General features: G+C 43.0%; 1 protein-coding gene across 1 annotated transcript in view; it reads right to left on the reverse strand.

Annotated features, from left to right (window-relative positions):
- The window catches only part of LARP4B (La ribonucleoprotein 4B), a 101,162-nt gene extending 82,711 nt beyond the window's left edge, over window positions 1–18,451 (reverse strand). The window contains exon 1 of the mRNA XM_058532333.1: window positions 18,207–18,451. The gene's annotated coding sequence lies outside the window, so the exon portion shown is untranslated. The remainder of the gene's footprint in view (window positions 1–18,206) is intronic.
- Window positions 18,452–21,278: the final 2,827 nt, after the last annotated feature.

Genomic DNA, 21,278 nt, shown 5'->3' on the forward strand with positions numbered 1-21,278 from the left:
AAACACAAAATACCACTTCACACTCACTGGGATGGCTATAATTAAAAAGACAAATAACAACAAGCATTGGCAAGGATGTGGAGAAATTGGAATATTCATTCACTGCTGGTGGGGATGTAAAATGGCACAGCCACTTTGGTCAACAGTTTCAAAATGTTAACATAGAGTTACCGTATGACCCAGCAATTCCACTTCAGTTCCCAGAGAACTGAAAACCTATATCCCCACCAAAACTTGTACATAAATATCCATAGCAACATCATTCATAATAGCCAAAAAGTGGAAACAACCCAAATAGTAAACTATTAGAGGTTAAGAGCCTTATTTTCATACATATGCCTGGCATACTTCAGTGGATTTTCAAATAATGATAGTATCATAGTTTGTGAATTTGATAATTTCTAAAACAATAAAAAAAAGATATCATTCTCCTAAACAGCATGAAATTCTTTCACTTGGTACAAAAGAGTGATGTGGAAACATGGCTGATTTGTCTCTGGATCAGAAATCTAGAAAGGGAAAGAATTAGCATTTGGATCTCTGTTATGCAACGATTATTCTAAGTGCTTTACATGTTACTAAATTAACCTTAATTCTGTTAGTTAGGTCTCATGTCCATCTAGCAGACTGGGAAATTGAATTCAGAGATAAATTAGTCAAGGTCACAAAGCTAGTAAGTCCAGTGAGCTGAATCACATGCACATATAATTTTTGCTATTCAACTCTATATGCTTAGAGAGAATTTCAGTAGTGCAGGCAGCTCACCCTATCAATCCATGCCAAAGGGCATATGATCCACTATGACACAACCTCACAAGTACCTACAGTTTCCTTAGTGGGTCTTCATTCCTTCTTCCCTTCTATGGTGATACTCATCTTGCACCAATGTACCGATTACGATTTTGGCATTCCAAATAAGCACTTTTAAAAAAAAAAACACAGTGTCTAAATATAAGTCAAATATTTCATCATTTTATACAACAAAAACAGTGATCTAATTCAATGCCAGAATAAAAATGGCTGTATTTAGAGAAAATATTTTGCATCTTACTGGGGAATTTTCAAGTGTATGGATAATTCTTACTTCATGAGTTGACCTCAAAATGTACACATTTCACATAGGATGCGATTCTACTAAATGGGAGCCAAACATAAAACTCTTTTCTGAACCTAAAAACATTATTCTGAAGTCAGGAATTCTCCACTTCAACACACTACTCCCCATTCTCTATATTCACCAAGCCCTTTAATACTTCTACGCCTTTCTTTACACATTCTATCCTTCTTGCCTGCAACGCTCCTCCCTCTCAAAAGCATCTTCCCGATTCCTGCCTCACTCCTTCTCCATGCAACCACAGCCTTCTCTGCTCTTTACAGCAATGACCACATCTGTGCCTCTTCTCTACTATCCTGAGTTTCTCAAAGGGAATCCATATTCTTATGTATAGGACATAAGAGAAATATATATTCCACCAATGATATGTAACAATTTACCCCAAAGAGCTTCCTTTTATCAGTAACATTCAAATGCATATGGTTTTACTGCAGTATTGTCCCAATACTCTGTTTCTGTATTTGCATCCACAAAATGAGGGAGGTGTGAAGTTTGCTAAGGTCTCTTCTACCCTAATTGTGATTAGGAGCAGTGAGGCAAGGGGCAGAGCGTGAGCAAAGGAGATGGACAGGACAAGATGCTACTACCGACATGTGTTCTAAGAACTCCAGCATAACTATTAGGATCATTTTACAGAAAAATAGTAAATGAATACTAACTGAAGAAGTAAACAGTTTTAACTAAATATGGAAAATGGGCTCTGAAGAACTTCAGAGACTGCCCTAATTAAGTGCTGTATGATCCCCTTTGAGATCAATTAGAAAAGTCAAAATTTGTTACTATCAATGTGTAAACATACTTTGTAGAAGGACAGTTTACCTACCAGAATTTTGAAACTAAATAAACTCATTAGAAAAAAAAAGTGGTCAAAGAAGTTAAATCAAATCATTAAAGCACAATCATAGCATTTGAGGAGTGGAAGGACATTTGTTAATAATAGCAACTTTCTTTTATGAACCCAATAAGCCCATCTCTAAATAAGAGAGGTGTAAGAAAATAAAATACACCATACAGGAATTACAATTCCTCAGTCATTTGCCTTGCGCTGCTGGTTAGATTACACCGTTTATCTCACAGCTATCAGCATCACTCTATAATACCTAAAGTGCACATTCCTGTCTTACAGCAGAATAATCTGTGAGACTGTTAGTGCAGATTAGTCCATGCACCTTCCACAGCACCTAATGCACAGATTATATACTCAACTGAATTTGTAGCCTTGAATAGTGGAAAAATTTACAGACCAACAGATGGCTGTTTCCAGGAAAGCTGTTATTCTAGCTCTTTGTTTTCCAAGATTCAATATCTCTGATAGTCCATTCTTTCCACTGAGTCTTCTCACAGTAGATGTGTCACTCAAAGACACTTACAAATGAAAGAGAGGAATCCAATCTCAGTAGAGTACACAGTTCTTTAATTACACATTTAAAATGGCACCCAGTATGGAAATATTCGTAAGCATGCTGCCAATAAACTTCAAGATTAACTTTTTTAATTTCCTTTTATACATGTACAACTGTGCTGCTACTGCAGTGGGGAAAAGTGACTTACTTTTTATAGTTTGATCTGGTTCTGCTTCTAGGGAGGGCATAAAATCAGACACAAGATGCAAAAGCTTATTTCTTAGCCAAATATGACTGGAAAAGTATCTACGTGAGAAGTATACCAAAAATTCACATTATTAAAATTTTCCACTCATTGCTTTTAATTTAGAACTTATCTAGTAATTCCACACAAAAAATGAAAAAGATCTCTTCCAGCTTTAAGACTTATAATTGGCTTATGACATATTATCTTGCCCTGGGGAAGACAATTATTTGAAAAGACCATTTTAACTAGGATTTTTATTCAAATACAATACGAAACAAAACAGAGAGTTTAGATCATCTCATTAACCCTCTGGCTAGGAGAGAAGTATTTTATCTGTTAAATCTCTGACGAACTCCAACCACTCTAATACTTGGGTATAAGAAAGCCTAAATTAAATATTATTTGAAACAAGCGAAACAATAGGAAGAAGATTTAAAAAGCCTATCTCTTATTTTGCACGTGGTTATAATGGTTATTTTGTCAAAGTAAGTGCAAAGTTGATGTAGGGAATCACTTCCTTAGAGATACAGCCTTGCTGCCCTCAAAGTATAATTCCTTGCTCTTATCATGAGTCACTCCTTTTCCAACAGAAGAGCATCTCCTGAAGTACCTACCCTTCCTCACCAGAGGGAGAAGCAAATGGAGAGGGTCACGAGCACATGAGGTGTGTCTTTCTAGGGTGCAAGCTTAGCTCATGCACACATCTTCCTGAACACTCCCAGGAAGCTCTATACCCAAACCTGCAGCCAGGTTACGAAGGATACCCAGGATACGAAGCAGCAAGTCTACTGCATTTAACCTGAAATGGAAGGATTAAATACAAGAAGAAATACTGTTAACAGAGATGCTCAATTCCACAGTTAAAAAGCTAACTGTCCTGAGTCCAGCCTGTTTAGGATGTATTCTGACCTCCATTTATCTGTTTATGAACATTTTTTTCATTAAGAACTACTTCCCATGTGGAAATGAGGACTCCTGCCATGCTGGACTCACAGTGTCTGATCCAGTGGTGTCCTTTTAGATCAGTCTGCTCATTTGCTGTAAAGACACTTTAGCCAAACTTCTGCACCTCTTATTTGTGCCATCTCTTTTCTTAGCCACACACTAACCTCACTGATGGCAAGCAAAATATATCGCGAGTCCTGAGTAGGAAAAAAACAATTTACTGCTGACATTTCATATGTAACATCACCTTCTGAACAAAGAGCAGAAATGCCTCATTCAATATCTTTTATAATTTATTTTTACCCTAGGCAACTGTGTATATGTAGTTCTCCTTTTACTACACAGCTTTTTCTTGAGATTTTTGACACTCCATAAAAATCTTCATTTTCTCTCATTTACACTTGAAAACAAAAAATGCTGATGGCCAAACATAGCATCAGTATACACCTGTACCAAGGAAAAGTCAGAATCAATACCACAAAAAAGTCTTTCAAGAGACCCAGAAGTCCTCCTCAAAAACGAGCTCTGGAGGGGCTAGCCCGGTGGCATAGTGGTTAAGTGCACGCGCTCCGCTTCGGTGGCCCAGGGTTCGCAGGTTTGGATCGCGGGCATGCACTGACGCACCGCTTGTCCAGCCATGCTGTGGTGGTGTCCCATATAAAGTAGAGGAAGATGGGCACGGATGTTAGCCCAGGGCCAATCTGCCTCGGCAAAAAAGAGGAGGATTGGCTTCGGATGCTAGTTCAGCGCTGATGTTCCTCACAAAAAAGAGAAAAAGAGCTCTGGAGCCAGCCCTGACACCTAGCAGTTAAAGTTCAGCGCACTCCGCTTCGGGGGCCTGGGTTTGGTTCCCGGGCGCAGAACCACACCACTCGTCTGTCAGTAGCTGTGCTGAGGCAGCAGCTCACATAAAAGAACCAGAAGAACTTATAGCTATACAGAACTATGTACTGGGGCTTTAGCGGGGGAAGAAAGAAAAAAGGAGGAAGATTGGCAACAGATGTTAGCTTAGGGAGAATCTTCCCCTGCAAAAAAAAAAAAAAAAAACAGCTCTGGATGGTACATTACTTCAACTCTTTTCGATGGAAAAAGTCTCTATTCACCTCACCCTTCCAATGAAGCTTGCATTTCTTCAAGAACTGCCAATCCCATTCTATTGCACTTTCCAATTTATAGTCACATAACTACAGTTTTTCAATTGAAAGTACATAATACTTAAAGTAAGATGGGGGCGGTGGTAAGCAAACTTAGAACTCAACATTTTGAAGAATGACAAGAGTGTCAGAGCTGGAAAGCAGCTCAGAGCTGCTGTACCTTGTGCTGCTCAGACTGGGGCATGCTTACTATTCTTAGGAGGGGGCCAAAGAACCAGACTAGAGAGGGCGGAATTTCTGAAGTCCTGTAACTATATATAAATTGATTTAGTAAAAAACTGTACACATGACACTGACAGAATATTTTCACTTCTTCATCCTATAACAGACCAATTTCTTAAAGTACTACTAAAATGTAGTTTTCAAGTATGTTAAATTAAAAGAAAAGCTTTGCTTGGGGGAAAAGGTACTTCCGATCTATATTAATCAACTAACCAATAAATCAAAACAAAGCAAGAATATCTTGAATGCATAATGTTTCTCCAAATGAAGGACAAGAAAATCCAGCAAGTCATGAAGAACCTCCAAAGGGTCTACAGAGCTCTTAGAGTAAATAGCTGTTTGATGCAACAGACGGTAGTAAATAGATAACTACGGCAACCTGTCTTCCTCAAGCCCTTACTACAACCCTACAGAGCTTCTGCTAAAATTTTATTATCTGAACATGCAAATCATCTTCCTTAAAAACTGAAAACCACTCAACAGTTTTATAGGTGGTGATAAAAATATGCTTTATTTCAAGATCTATATTAATGTGCATGTTTCCTTTCTTGAATTTAGTATTCCTAATATATATTCTTTAGCACTTTGGTGAAAGAAAGCGAAGTATTCTATAACAATTATGATCCTATACAGCTCTCGAAAATCAGACCTTGAAAGTCAAGGCAAGGGACCCAAATATAGCCTGTACATAAGACAACTTGAAAAAACTTGATGAAAATGAATGAGTTTTTCTCAGTGGTTTCAACATCAAAGAAGGTTTGGAGAAAAACCACCTACTAACTGAAGGAGCACTGGTCCTTTATCTGTGGTCTGGATCCCATTTCTTCTGCTTGTCCTGTATCTTCAACCTCTTCCTCCCCATCCCTCTGTAAACATGCCCAGCCTACAGTGTCTCCAAAGACAGGGCACAGGGAAGGAGAATGGAGAGGTGAGAGAAGCAAGGACAGGGAAGGACAACACCAAGAGGCTAGGGGACCTCAATGGCAGGACGCAGCCTCTCCAAGGATGCTGCTCCTTCCGAGACGGCCAGCGCCTGCCTGCTGCTGGATCTACCTGGCAGGGTGGGCCTCTGCAGCTCTCTTCATCTGCTCTGGTGGGGGATGCCTGCCTTTCTCCTCCTCCTTTCTCACCCTCCCTGACTGCTCTCCTCCACACTAAGTACAGTAAAAGCTGTCTTACCTTAAGTGATTGGAAGTAACTGTAAAAGTGTGTTAAAGGAGGCAATTCTACAGCTGAGACATGGATCCTTAACCACTGTAACTTGTATATGCTCCTTCACTTGGGCCTTTTTCCGAGACTGAGTCAGTCTATTAGACGTTCTTATTTCTTTCTCACATAAACCACAACCATAACACATCACCTAAGACTTTCGCTTTGTTTCTTTAAAGTACAACTTAGATACTTAAACCATCATCTGAATGGCACAATGCTTCTAGAATGATTATTCTCCGATTTTTTATAGTTGTCTTATCCATATACCTAATTTAACAGTAGTGATTTTTTATTGTGACACTCCAAAATTTTCAAATTGGTCTTCCCATGAGTAACTGTTTTTGCACCCTTTTATCAGTTTATATTAGTTAAATCATGTAACTGCACTAATAGGGACAAACAGGACTGGCTTTTATAAGCACACAACTCAACTGGCAGAAAGAGAAGGAAAAAGCAACAAGGAGTGGCCAGCCCCGGCCCTCCTCCGCCCACAGCAACCGTGGTTCCACAGGACAGCGCACCGGGAGCTGTGGCCTCACTGCGCCTCCCTCATCCTCTTCCCTCTCAGCTGTTCATGGCTTCAGTTGACACCACATGCTGAATTTCAGTGCAACTATGCAAATATCAGGTGAACTTTTTTTTTTTTTCGTGAGGAAGATCAGCCCTGAGCTAACATCCGATGCCAACCCTCCTCTTTTTTGCCGAGGAAGACTGGCCCTGGGCTAACATCTGTGCTCATCTTCCTCTACTTTATATGGGACCCCACCACAGCATGGCTTGACAAGCGGTGCATTGGTGCATCCCGGGATCGGAACCCGCGAACCCTGGGCTGCTGCAGCAGAGCGCATGTACTTAACCGCTACGCCACAGGGCTGGCCCCCTGGTGAACATTTTTTGACCTACAGACTCCTCAAAATCAATCATCAAAACAAAAAAATCCATTCCCACCCTTCCTTTTCATTTAAAACAAGTAAACGAAAATGACAATGAATCCCTCCATCTCAAGGAAAGACAGCAAGCATATCATCTACCCAGCTGCCCGAACCAGAAACCTACAAATACATTTTCAACCTCTTCCTCTCAAATAAGCTTATATCTCCCCATCTCTACTGTCACTAAACTGTTCAGATAATCATCATCTCTGATCTAAATTACTACCCCAACTTCTTACGTCTCCCCCAATCCTACCAATTCTTCTGCAGAATGACCTTCCTGGAAGAGGAGACGAGTCTCCCACCTCTCAGCTTATACCCTGGGAGGCCTGCAGTCAGGACACCAGGACAACAAGCAAGGCCAGTTGAGACGTCACTCCTCATCCTCCCCACAAAGTCGGGGTCAAAAACCCTTTATACCCAGTGACGTGGTGTGTCAAATGAGGCCCATCTCTCCAGTACTGGGAGGGCAAGAATACATCTACCTTCTCCACAGCTGTATTCCTAATACAGTACTTAACAGAGTAAGAATCTCAGGAAATACGTGTTTATTTCGCCTTTCGTGCAAGCAACATGTGGGAAGAAATTCCTAGTATTTAAAATACAAAGCTCAGAAAATGCGGTGATTCCAAGTGAAAACCTCTGTTGCTGCATATTCCAAATGATGTGTTAATGTGAGAAAAGGGAATATTCTTAGGTTAGGGTAAAACTACTTTGAGTTCATTTTCGTTTTATTTTAGATATTCTCTAGATTTTGTATACAGTCCTGTCTCCATAGCCACGAGTTTCACATTCACAGATTCAACCAACCTCGGACCCAAATTTCGCAGATACGGAGGAATGGAATTGAATCCGCAGATGTGAAATTCGCAGATATGGAAGGCCGACTTCTTCACTGCACTATGCCATTCTATATAGGGGCCTTGAACATCCGAGGATTTTGGTATCCACGGCGGTCCTGGAACCAATCCCCGGCAAATACCGAGGGACAACTATATGTATATGCATACGTATGTGCATATACGTAAGTGTGCACTTGGGATCTAAACATATAGAAGAGTTAAATATAAAGTGATGATGACAGTAAAAAATTACATTTAATTATCAAAATAACAACAAATCATTGAAGAAGTTCCCAAGTGACAAACACATAGAAACTATTACTTATATTGAAGGTAGAGGTCAAAGATCTTTTTGAAAATCTGCTGACAGCTATGAGTCCTTTCACTGGAAAAATATACATATACTAGAAATGTTAAACACAGAATCAGAAGTTCAATGACCCAGCAAGTCCATCACTGAAAAACAGGCTGGGCTCTGGGGAGGACATTAAGAGCAGGAGCTCGAGTCCATACCCGGCATGAACGCCGACTCCCCAGATGGTGACGCTGGACACTCCCAGTTTACCTGATGTATTTTTACGGCATGTATAGTCCAGAGCACGTGCTTAAACAAATGCAATCATTACTATTACTAGCGAGCCAGAAGCCAGACCCAGGCAGCTATAAAATATCACACTGTACTCGGAAAGTAACAGCTACTGAGTCCAAGCACAGAATCTAACCACAATTCTCAAATATTAGATGCGACAACTGAACACACTTGCACGTTTTCCAAGATGACAGTGCAAACCAGTTAATATTAAAAAACAAATACCCCCTAACATGAAGTGTTCCTTCCAAAAGTGATACCACATTCAAAAAAAGAATTTAAGATCCACAGTTATGAATTCAAAAATACCTACTACTTTGGATAATCTTTCAGTTTGATATTCCAAAGGAAATATATCCCAGGCATCATACCATCTCCATCTTATAAATAACTGGATCACAACTCCTAGGCCAGTGAGAACTATAGTTCAACAGACGAAGAATCTAATAACAGCATCTAAGCAAACTATCAGAATCAGAATCAGCTCCAACAATGCTGATTCAGCAAGGTAAATGACCTTGTCTCAGTCTTGTGGTGCTGGATACACCTGACCTCAACGATCACAACTATAAAAACTACTATTAAAACTTTCTGTTAAAGCTAGCATTTCTGATGCTTAGCTATGCTGCACGGTGTATCCCTCAAATCTACCAGGTTACTTGGATCTCAGGCGTTAGACAGGAAATCTACCTCCCAAAAGTCTGGTACTATCTGTAATGGACCTGGAAGCAAAAAGCTAGATAGATCCCATTTTCTGCCCTTCCCTCATCATGTGACATACAGCAAACTGTATTCAGGCCTCAGTTTCCCAAATAGTACAACAGGTGTTCTGAAGAACAAATGAAAAGAAAAGGGGGTGGGAGGGGTTTTGGGTCCTCTGAATTATAAGCCAAATATACTGTTGAGGGTGGGAATTACTGCAATCTGCATTCATCTCTCCCAGTTTGTAGGAAAGCTGCAGGCTATTAAAATCTGAAATCATTACACACACAGCAGGAAGCAAGCAAAAACAGTTGTTGAGGATGGTAAACTAAAGGCTAAGAGAGGTGGTGCAGCGCTCACAGCAAGTCACCTTCTCTCCTCTGAGCTCTTTACAAAAAGATGACCAGTGTGAACAGAGGTAGTAACATTTCCAAAGCCCGAACCCGGATCCCTGCGCCAGCAGTGTGGCTATTAAGTTTTACAACTGTCTCAATGCTTCAGGAAGGAAGCCACTGATTTTATAGGAATTTCTCTTAGACTATTTCTCAAAGATGACATGCAGACTGCAGTCTAAATATATGATACAAACTGGAAGATCTGTTAGCATCTTCCTAAATGGAGTAAAGCTAATAGGTTAAATTATCTAAAGTGACAAACAGAATCCTTAATTTTCCTGGAATAAATATGTTATTTCAATGTTTTTAAAAGCACGCTTTAATAGCTACTTTAAGAATCTGCTTTAAAATAATTAAAAAAAAACAATAAAATGCTGACAAAATTCTATAGCATACATTTCAATTTTCCTTTTGAAATTCCATTGTTAAAGGTATACCTTGAAAAGTATCTTACATGTATTCTATAATTGTAGTGCAATGGAAAATCGAATTTAGAGAGGAGACCACAGTCTGCAACCAACTAACTAGCTGTATTTCTAATTAATTTAACCTTGTGGGCTTCAGGTTCCGAGTCTTTAGAGCTCTAAAATCCTAAGACTACAACTGTAATATTACACTATTTTTCTAGCAGTTAGTTTCAGAAACTAGTTACCAAATCTCAGTTAATAAAATAATGCAGACCAAAACTAAGTCTCAGAAAATGATGTCCTAATTCAAAATGTTATTTCATTCACACTAAACATTATATAAACAGTCAAAAAGAACTAAAAGTTTCCCTCTCAGTCTTATAATTGCAGACAGGTAACAGTGGCACTAATAAAAACAAATAATCCATGCAACTGGATTAAGGCTGATTAAATGTATTGTTAATTATTATTAAACATTTGGTAAATATATTCTTTACAAATTGTCAATAAACTTTCCTAACCACATCCCCACACACCAAAAGTAAATTGGAAGTTAATGATCCAGCTTTTATTTGCCCTGCTCATACAATTACCTATTAATACAATTTGTGGCCATATATTGACTTTGCGAAAACATCTGATCTATAGCTTTTTATCTTGAGCTGTAATCTTGTGATTTCATGAAAAACTTATACTGAGTTAACAGTTTAAAAACCTCCACAATTACAATCAAACACACACTCAATATTCTGAACTTGACAGGAACAGTATGCAAAGAGTGTCTGTGGGCTTGACTGAAAATACTAAAACATGGTCATTTAGGATCTCAAGGCACTCTTGCAGGAAAACATTGCACTCTTAACTGGAGTTTCGCCAGGTCACCGAGACTTTTAAATTCTACGTGCCTGAACGCTTCTGCGGGCTGACTTGGCAATTCTATTTTCTACTTCCCGTCCTTTCACTCTTAGGTTTAACTCTCCTGCACTGAACCCTGAAAGACAATGATTTCAGGAGAATAAATGAAAACTCATCAACATATACAAAGAAATGGGAAGAGCTGAATGCACAGACAGCAGCTCCAGTGACCTGCGTTACTCACTGCGTCCTTTGGTCTTCCCTGATGGCCCTTCCCTCCCTAGATATTTAAGATGTGAAGAAGCAAATATTGCTGATTCACCAGCTACTCATTTGTACAATGGTCTGCACTCCAAGTGACCCAGTGAAGGGAAACCGGAAACAGCATTCTAGTCTGATAACATGTATCACTGGAGATACACATATCAATCTAAAAGGAACATGGAACTTACAATAATGCCAGGGAAAGTTTCACCCAAAAAGGTTTTCACACTAAGCTTCCACACTAAATGACAACCAGCATACTATCAACTGTTGAATGTTTTTACCTTCTAAAAACACAAGTAAAGAGAAAATGCTTTTGTATTCTGAATGTCTAGATTTTTAAAAGGTAACTTTCCACAAGGACTTCAAGTCTACTTTTAAAGGTTCCTGGTATTCTCTATGTGAAGTTGTGATAAGCCAGGCAGCAATGGATTATAGTACCACATAAAGTTTGGGTGTATGTGTGTGTATATATATGTATGTATGTGTATATATATACACACACATACACACAGATACATACATATATGTATACATATATGTATACATATATACACATACACACACATATACATGGTAAGGCAGGAATTATACAGATGATAAAATCTCAACAATGAAATACAGAGATATGAAGTCATCAACAAAGAGATAGAAAAATAATGCTCAGAAAGTATAAAGTCTTTAAAGAACAGTTTTTAAATGACCTGAAATTTTCAGGAAAAAATATTTGAAAAGAGAATGTTTAACATGTTCAGAGAGAAATAATCATGAGGCAACTTGTAAATCTGTATCAAATTAGTCACTAATTTTTATCCCTATATTTTGAGCTTTGACAATAAAACAAGGCTTTTTCAAACTTGAAAACAAAATGTTCTCATTTTTCAGAGATGTTTCTAAAAAAGGAATCTATTAGTCTGCCTTAATAAAACCTGAAATAACAAATATACTTGAAAGTGACAAATGCTAGAAGATTTAACGCATACTTTTTAAGTATTTTTAAACATACATGCTGATGTGTAATGCAAATGAAAGAGGTTCTAAGCAAGCCACTCCTCACTTAGACAGGGGCCTGGCCTTTCCCACAGAGATAAACACAAGTGTGAACAAGACTGTTCTCCACCTTGGGGCCAAGCAACATCCATCCGCGTGCGCCCATTCCTCCCCTTCACATCCCTCTCCACAAAGCAGAATGATCACTTAAAAAGACACTTCTCGTCATGTAATTCTCCTGTTCAAAACCCTACAACTGTTCTTAGGATACAGAGCAAAATTCACACCTCCACTGGGACCTCCCAGACCTTCTGTGATCCAGCTGCCACCTCACCCCGTCCTCCCCCGTTACTTAGCCTCCCACACATCAGTTCCTCCAAATCGCTCTGCCCCTCCCCAGCTCGGAGTCTTTGCACACTTACGTCTTTGCCTAGAAGGCTCTCTCTCCATTCCACCCTTCCTTTAAGGAAGCCTCCTGATCCCTCAATGCCTACACTGATGATCTCCCAGCACAAAGTACTCTCATATCTGATTATATGACTGTCTACCTGCCTTGGTGGACAGCAAGCTCCAAAAAAGAGGGCAATTTATCCCTTCTGTTCACCATTACAACCCTGGGATTTATTCTTAAGTTATTTAGTGCATACTATGTGCCATTCTAAGGTCTGGGTTCCTATCAATGAACAAAATGGACAGAAACCCTTAACTTCATAGAGTTTATATTCAAGTACAGGAAGACAGACAATAGATAAAATACGGAAATCACATGGCACGTTATAATGTAGTAAGTGCTACAAAGAAAAATAAAGCAGGGAAGGGAGATGAGGGGCGCCCACCACAGGACGTGCTATAATAAATGCAACTGTCACAACGGGACTGCTCGAGGAAGTGTGGAGTTGAGAGACATCAACGAGTTTCATGCACAGAAGCTTCAAGAGTCCAAATGCCAGTCTACTTTACTTTAAAACAATTTACTTTCTTAATTCTTCCTAGACCACAAGCCTTAGAAAAAAGTTCTGGTATTGCTCATCTTTGTATTGCTAGTGTCTGATTGATCAAAAACACCTCCTCAAGGCAGGCATAAATTCTATTCTTCCCTCTCAGTGGCCATCCTCTGAACCAGGTCATGTAGCAATGATTCTCAACAGGAAATAAGAAATAGAAAAATCCACTGAAGTTTAAAAATACATTTTCAGTATTATAATTGCTTTGGTTTTGGTTAATATAATTTGTCTTAATTTTAAAGGAAAATAAAGAAGGTAAGAAATATTTATTGTTATCAAAAGGGAGCACATTTTTAAAGACTGAGAAAGCATAATCTAAAAGTCCTGGAAATTACTCCACCTAAAACACGGTATGCACTAGATGTAGCTGTAGCTTAGTTAATATTTTGTAAATATAATTTTTATGCACTTCCTATTGCATCCTTTTTTTTTTTTTTTTTGTGAGGAAGACCAGCCCTGAGCTAACATCCAATGCCAATCCTCCTCTTTTTTGCTGAGGAAGACTGGCCCTGGGCTAACATCTGTGCCCATCTTCCTCTACTTTATATGGGACACCGCCACAGCATGGCTTGCCAAGCAGTGCATCAGGGCGCACCTGGGATCCGAACTGGCCAACCCCACACCGCCGCAGCAGAGTGTGCGCACCTAAACGCTTGCGTCATCCTTTTTGAGGGAAAATCTTCATGTTTGCTTATAAAAGCAGAAAATGTATGATCTACAAATAATTTCTCTAAAACTGAGGTGGGAGGTGTCTTTAGGTGTACCTTAATCCCTCTAGCTGAACCAAGTTTGCTGAACCTCTATAGTGTACCTGGTCCTAACTGGGCAAAAAGGATCTTGCCCACAAGGAGCTTATAGTAAGTCATTAGGTGTTATGCCTAGGGTGCTATGGAAACAGAAGCACTCAACATGACCTTAGAAATCAAGGCAAGGATTCCTGAAGGACTCCTGAAATACCGTTATAGGGATGAGTTAAGGAAAGGGGTGAGTTTAAAAAAAAAAAAAAAAAAAAAGAGGACATTCAATTTCAGGCAAAGAAACTACAGAGAATAAAGGCAACACCATTTGTGACACCATGGTTTTGGGGGGGGCAGTGGTCAGCACAGGCTGACCAAAGGTGGCCTAGCCTGCAAGGAGGAGGCAGACATGGCAAGGCCCCTGGGTATTTCTTCTTTAGGCAGAGACGGTCATTGTGGAGTTTTTCAAAAGGGCCTAACCATCAGGATATGCCTTTAAAGCAAACTCTAGCCTTATGTGACTAAAACGGTGTGTGTAAATAAAAGAGAGCATCTTATTTTTATCACTCAAATAAATACCATCCTAATTTATCCGTTTTTAAGCCAAAATTTTTGCATATCAGATTTCATAAAGAACATTTTCAGTGAAGACTCTCACCTCAATGATCATCAAACTCCCCCTAAAAATTAAGTAGTCTGTTTTCAATGTCGAGTTAAATATGAAATGTCCTCCACGTTACACAATGCACTCTGTGGCCCGGGTCTCACTAGCGGAGAAGTATGGCTGACACTAAAGGAGGAACCACCACAGAAGGCACAAAAGGGATGCCATCACTCACCTGCAACCCTTCATGATTAAATAAGAACCACAACAGCTTCACCAAGAAAATGGTGAAGATAGTTTATAAAGGCACTGAAGGGACAAAAAGTACGGGAGCTTCAGGGTGGGGGAGATGAGAAGGGAAGGAAACAGAAGCTGAGTTAATAATTTTCCCTGTTCCTAAGGAAGACATTTACACGCGGGAAAAATAATTAGAACTTTAGGAGGAAAACATTTCGAAGTTGAAATTATCTTATTTCTTTTATAAGAGAACCTAATGGCTTTCTACCTTAAAATTCCATATTCTAATAAAGAAATTCATTTTCTAATCAAGACAACTCCAGAAGTAGAGTAGCTCCAAAGAGACTGACAAGTGCAACAATTAGGAGCAAAAAGTTAAAACTCAAGGAAACTAAACTAAACTCAGGTCTGCTGACTTTAACCCTCTCACCAGGCAGTGCCTCATGTACTGTGCTCTCTTAAACTAGCTCTTACAGAAAAAAGAGAACTATTTACAGGAATAAGTTTCTACAAAAGAGCAGAAGCAACGAAATCCAGCAGCTGTGTCTGTTTTTTAACAATGTATTTTCCATAAACACAACTTCAGTGTTTGTTTTCTTCTCTCCAGTAGAAAAAGGTTGAGTCAATGGTACTACAGGAGGAATTACAAGAATATACTCTGAGATTTTCACACATTTATCAATCAGAAAACAAAACCCCTAAATATGAGAGAACTCTGCAAGAGTACAAGCATGTGTTATGAAAGCTTATTTAAAACTTGTGCCTTTAACATTAGGACAACGACAAATGGAATTTAAAGTAACATCTAGCTATGCAGCTTTTTACAATCGCCAGGAACCATCATAAAGATAATACATGTTACTAAAATTAGAAGACCCGGATTATAATCCTAGTTATCACTATGGAAAGTATGAACCCCTGCATGACACTGAAATAACAGTGTAAAGCAGTTAGTTTGTCAGCCACTTCTTGGCTGGTAACATCAACCACGGGTCTATCACTACAAAATCTTGTAAATATTGTTGCAAATTGATGTAGAGGAGTGGGGCCACTGGAAGGCACTGTTTAACGTTACTACCATTAACAACCTGATGTTCCCAACTCACACTTAAGTATTTTAGAATTATGTTTTTTATGTGAAGACTGCTTCATAAAAACAAGTGACTAAGTAAAATATTTGTTTCCAGAGTTTAAATATGTATTTGTCAAAATTTGTGCTTATTTATGGAAATCATATTAAGTTCAATAAAATCTCCAAATCTCAATTTTTTTTAAAGTGCAATCTTAGGAACGTTAAATAAAATCACATTTCTCCCTGAATATGCCGCCATTTAATTTCAGCTACTCTTCTATAAAACACATTAAAATGAATGCTAGAAAACTTTTGTACTCACATTATCAATCTATTTTCTCTCTGGCTCCTACTCAAACATAGTATAACTCCTTTCTCCAAATATACATTCTATCCTCAGAACCTGCTTTCTCTGTCCAGATACATGTGATCAAGCAAAAAAAATTTCTCTCTGCTAATAAGTTAAAATGGAGAGCCACAGAAAGAATACTGAAAATAGTAATAAGGTAAACATCACTTTCAAAATTCTGAGTAAGAATCTCAGTAATACAAAAAACATTAAAAACAGCCAACATCAATGTGTTACAACAGCCCTATGGCGCTGATATTATTATTATCCCCTTTTAAAGCTGAAGAAAGTGAAGCACCAAGAGGGCAATTTCTAATCAATAGAAAGCCATGCCATTCTTTCATGTAAATAAGTCAACTCACATTAACTTTTCAAAAAATAGGATGAAATCTATACTTAACCAAAGGCAAGTTTCAAGGGGAAGTACACAAATTAAATTTATGGTTGAATAATAAACCTGCTAATCTAGTGCCTTTCAGCAAGTATTTCACGTTAGCAAGTCAAACAAACTTCGGTCAAGCAATTTCTTACAGCTTGATTATAAAACTGCCTTTCAATATATTAAATGCAGAGAAAAGCTGAAAAACCACAACCATTTCAACTTCTGTAAATTACGCTGACTGTAAATTAGAGGGAGCCAGGCAGGTGGGGAAGTATGGAAATTGCACGTTGCACATACTATCTGACCACCACAGAGAAGTGAACATCAGTCTCCCCGATCCCACCCACCCCCCGCCTTGGTCTTCCCAGACTACAACTTAGCACCTCTTTCAAGGGCATTTTAAATACTTAACACAACTTAAGACACCAGCTAAATATCATAAGAGCAAAAACTTTCAAAAGGGAAAATAACTTACAATGCTTACGATATTCGTCTTCAAGTTGGCATTATCTTTTTTTAAACCGTCACACATACAAACTAATTTCCCTGCACAGTCCAGGGAAGTCCTTCTATTCCTGCAGTTATCCAAAACTTCCAACTTCCACTTCAGATTAGGACAAGTTACAGTGCAGCCAGGGAGAGGGTCTCCAACGCATAAGAAGAGCTACCCTACGGATCATTTTCTCAAGTTTCAACTCAGCCAAAATCAAAGACCGTTTTATACATAAATGAGGGGGAAAACAAGACTACCTGCACGAAGAGTTGCAATACAAAATTACACTGAAGTCTGAGTAACTCTTAAGTTTACGTTCTGATTGGACACTATTGAAAAGCAGGTGGTAGGAGATCCCTGACCTGTCCCTTTCTCGACTGTGGATCCTGGCCCTATTTCGAACACAGGGCATCTTTAGATGCGATTTTTTCTAATTCCTTCAGAATCTGCCTCTGCTTAAGCCTACCGAAAGGAGAACGAGAGCTTCCCAAACACACTCCAAGCAACACGATCCTCACTTCCTGGTCCGAATGACCCCGTCCCCTCCCCGCCCGGCCGGCCGGCGGTCCCGGCTCTGGGGCGGAGGGCAGGGCGAGGCCGCCGCAGTGCGGGCCGGACCGGCGGCGCTGCCCGGACCCCGGCCCTGCCCAGACCCTGCCCAAGTCCCGGGCCTGCCCGCACTCTAACCCTGCCGGACCCTGCCCCGCTCCCGGCCCTACTAAGACCCCGGCCCTGTCCACCCGGACCCCAGGCCTGCCCAGACTCTAACCCCGCCTGGTCCCGGCCCTACCCAGACGCCAGCCGTGCCCTGACCCCGACGAGCGGCCCTGCACCCCGGCGCTGCCCTGCCCGCCGTCCGGCCCTGCCCAGACCCCAGCCAGCCCTACCCCTGTCTGCCGACACTCCGGCCCCGGCCTCGTGCAGACCCGGGCCCCGGCCTACCACTGCCCCAGCCCGGCCCTGTCCCACTCCGGCCCCGGCCCTGCCGGGCCGCGTCCTCCGGGAAGATGGCGGCCCGTGACAGGCGGGTGCGGCGCGGGTCCGAGGCGGGGCCGGGCGCGGAGCGGGGGAGCCGAGGGGACGGGAGCGGCCCGCCCGCCGCCCGTCGCGCTCACCTGTCAGCGCCGCCGCCGCCCGGCCGCCGACCGCCGCAGCCCCGGTGCCCGGCGACCGCGCCACACGCGGACGGGCCGTGAGGGAGAGGCGGGAGGAGGGGCGCGGCCGGCCCGGACGAGCGGCGGGGGGCGGCGCGGCGCGGACTGGCGGCGGGGCAGCGGCGAGTCCTTCCCGTTTCGGGCCCGAAAATGTCTCAACCTCGCGACTCCGGCGCCCCAACGCTCCTTCCCGTTCGCATGAGAACACACAGCTCCCGCTTCCGGGAGTCGGCGGAAGTCCCGCCCCGCGCGCCCGCGCGCCCGCGCACTCACCCGCCGGGCCTGCAGACTGGCGCTCGGCGCCCAGGAGACCCTCGCGTCATGGCGGCGCGGCGCCTGTATTGGACGCGCGCGGGGCCCGGCCCTCCCCGCTGCCTCTCGGCCTTTCCGCGCGCGCGCCCCTCCCGGCGGCGGCTGTGATTGGAGCGGGCGCGCACGCAACCACGCCCCGCGCACGCTTCCCGGCCCCGCCCCGTCTCGTCCCGGCCCGGTCCTCGCCCCCTACCGCCCCCCCGCACCCCGTCTCCCCGCCGTGACCTGAGGAGGCGGCGCCATCGCCGGGGATCGAGACCTCTGTCCCCCTCACCGCAGCGACCCCGGCCCCTCTCACCCCGGGGCAGCGCCCCCGCCCCGCTCACCTCGGGACCGCGACCCCCGACCCCCTCACCCCGGGACCGCGACCCCGCCTCCCTCACCCCGGAACCGCGACCCCCGACCTCCTCACCCCTTACCGCGACCCCCGACCCCCTCACCCCGGGACCGCGACCCAGCCCCCTTTCCTCCAGACAGCGACCTCCTCCCCCCTCCCAGCCCCGCCCTCGAGTGGTCCGGCAGTCCTGGTGGAGGTCGGGGTCCAGGATAGCCCCCCTGAGCGCGGCCGTGTCGGGTCGGTCAAGCCGGTGCCCTCAGTCGCTCCTCGGCGGGTCAGCTGCGTTCTCCGCGATTTCACGGGGAATGCTGAAGACTCCGGATATCTCCCCAACGCGAGAATATTCTCAGCCCCCCAGACCCATTTTATGGGGAGAAAAAACTGAAGTATGTTCACTTCCTTGAAGCTTGATGCCTGATTTCCTGTATACCTGCTCGGCTTGATTATTGGTTATATAGATATAAATATGAATTAGTCCAAATTGTGGGGTTTAACCCTTATTAAAAAGACTTTTCGTGGTCACTTCTCCGTGCACTTGTGCTTCTCGTTTGTTCCTACTGACAGTGTTCAAACGCTGACAAGTCTGCGTTTTGGACTTGATGTATTGCTTGGGAAGATCACCTATGCCATCAGTGTTGGCTGCCACCTGCTTTGTGAGACGGTGTCACATCCTAGCTCTAAGAAACTTGTAAGTTAAATAATGATATTCATAGCAATATCTTTATTTTATTTTATTTTGGTGAGGAAGACCAGCCCTGAGCTAACGTCCAATGCCAATCCTCCTCTCTTTGCTGAGGAAGATTGGCCCTGGGCTAACATCTGTGCCCGTCTTCCTCACCACCAGAGCATGGCTCTACAAGCTGTGCGTGGGGCGCCCAGGATCCGAACCTGGGAACCCTGGACCACGGAAGCGGAGCATGCGCACTTAACCGCTGCACCACCGGCCAGGCCCCATAGCAATATCTTTCAAGATAGTCAAGTAAGACTGAGATTTCCACGAATGTTGAAAGCATGTACATATTTCAGAAGAAAATAGCGTTTAAAGCTCACTTTCCAAGAGAACCTGGGGGATGCGTTGCAGAATCCTTCTCAGGTGCCTCATTTATGCTTACCTCCACTTGTACCCTTTCAGACCCAGGCCCCTCCGCTTAGCCAGGAAATCACGCTAGGCCCAGTGACGCGGTCTACCTTTGAAAGATCAGGAATTCTCCAAAGTAAGTCAGACTTGCATCTTTTTTGCTTGTGTCTACATTCTGGCAGACATTTTGATGGACAGATAAGTTCCTAAATCACAAAAGAGACTAATAAGCTAAATGACATGAGAATACTTTATATTGAAATGACATCTCTTACTTTCCATTCACATTGTGTGATCTTTTCTGAACAATCAAAACTGGCTTGTTGTTCTCCTACGATTTTTTTTTCTTTTGACCTGTGTTTCAGAAGAAACATCTGTTTTTGCCTTGGGATGTGAGGTATAACATAAAACACATTTTTATGGCATTTCTACTTAGCAAGTTAAGATCAATTTTAAAAAGTCACTTCCCATGTCAAGCAGTTACAAATCCTACCTATCCTACCTAGAAACTCTTTCCTGCTCCCCCTTGGGATGGTCTTAGCAGCACCGACTGTGTTCTCTGCTGCTGTGTCACCTCGCCCCATCGCGCGTGGTGCCAGCACACGTGTCCTTGAAAACCCTGCTCACCCTCTGCCTCTGAGTCAAGACCTGTTCTTCGCCCCAGACGGTGAAGTCAAGTTGTGTCACGGACTGGACGGCCCTTCACCAACTGTCCCTATCCCGCCTCAGCCTGTCCCTTCCGTCTGCTCTCCTGCCCTGGGGTTGGACGCCATAACCTTCCCATCACATACGCTGAAGCATTTTCAAGACGTCGGGTCGTCGCCGGGTGTGGAGGTGGGCCTCACACAGGCCTTACACGCTGGGCCCGTCCTGTTGGCTGCACGGCAAATCAGCCGCCAGCCGCCGCGGTGCGCGGTCAGTCCTGGCAGCGCGGAGCAGAACGAGGAGCGCCGGCCGCTGGACGTTTGCTGCTCGCCACGTGCGCGTGGAGCACGCGGGGCCCGCAGTGTCCCTCGTCTGCGCCCTCCCCCTGAGCGTCCTTCGTCAGCTTCGCGTCTGGGAAAGCTGGCTCGTGTTTCAAGTCACAGCTCGACTGAGGTTGGTTTCCCTTCTGGGTCCTCCTAGCGCTCTGCTGACAGCTCTGTTGAGGCTGTCATCCTTCTCCCTTACCTGACCGTCAGCCGACCGCTGACGGTTCCGCAACGGTGGAGACCCCCGGAGTGACATCTGGCACCGTGCGTGCGTGCCTGGGTGGCGGCGCCTAGGCCCTCCTTAAAAATTAACCCATGTGGAAAGCAAGACATTC

This window comes from Diceros bicornis, chromosome 36 (genome assembly GCF_020826845.1).
Source record: "Diceros bicornis minor isolate mBicDic1 chromosome 36, mDicBic1.mat.cur, whole genome shotgun sequence".
NCBI classification, from domain to species: Eukaryota; Metazoa; Chordata; class Mammalia; order Perissodactyla; family Rhinocerotidae; genus Diceros; species Diceros bicornis.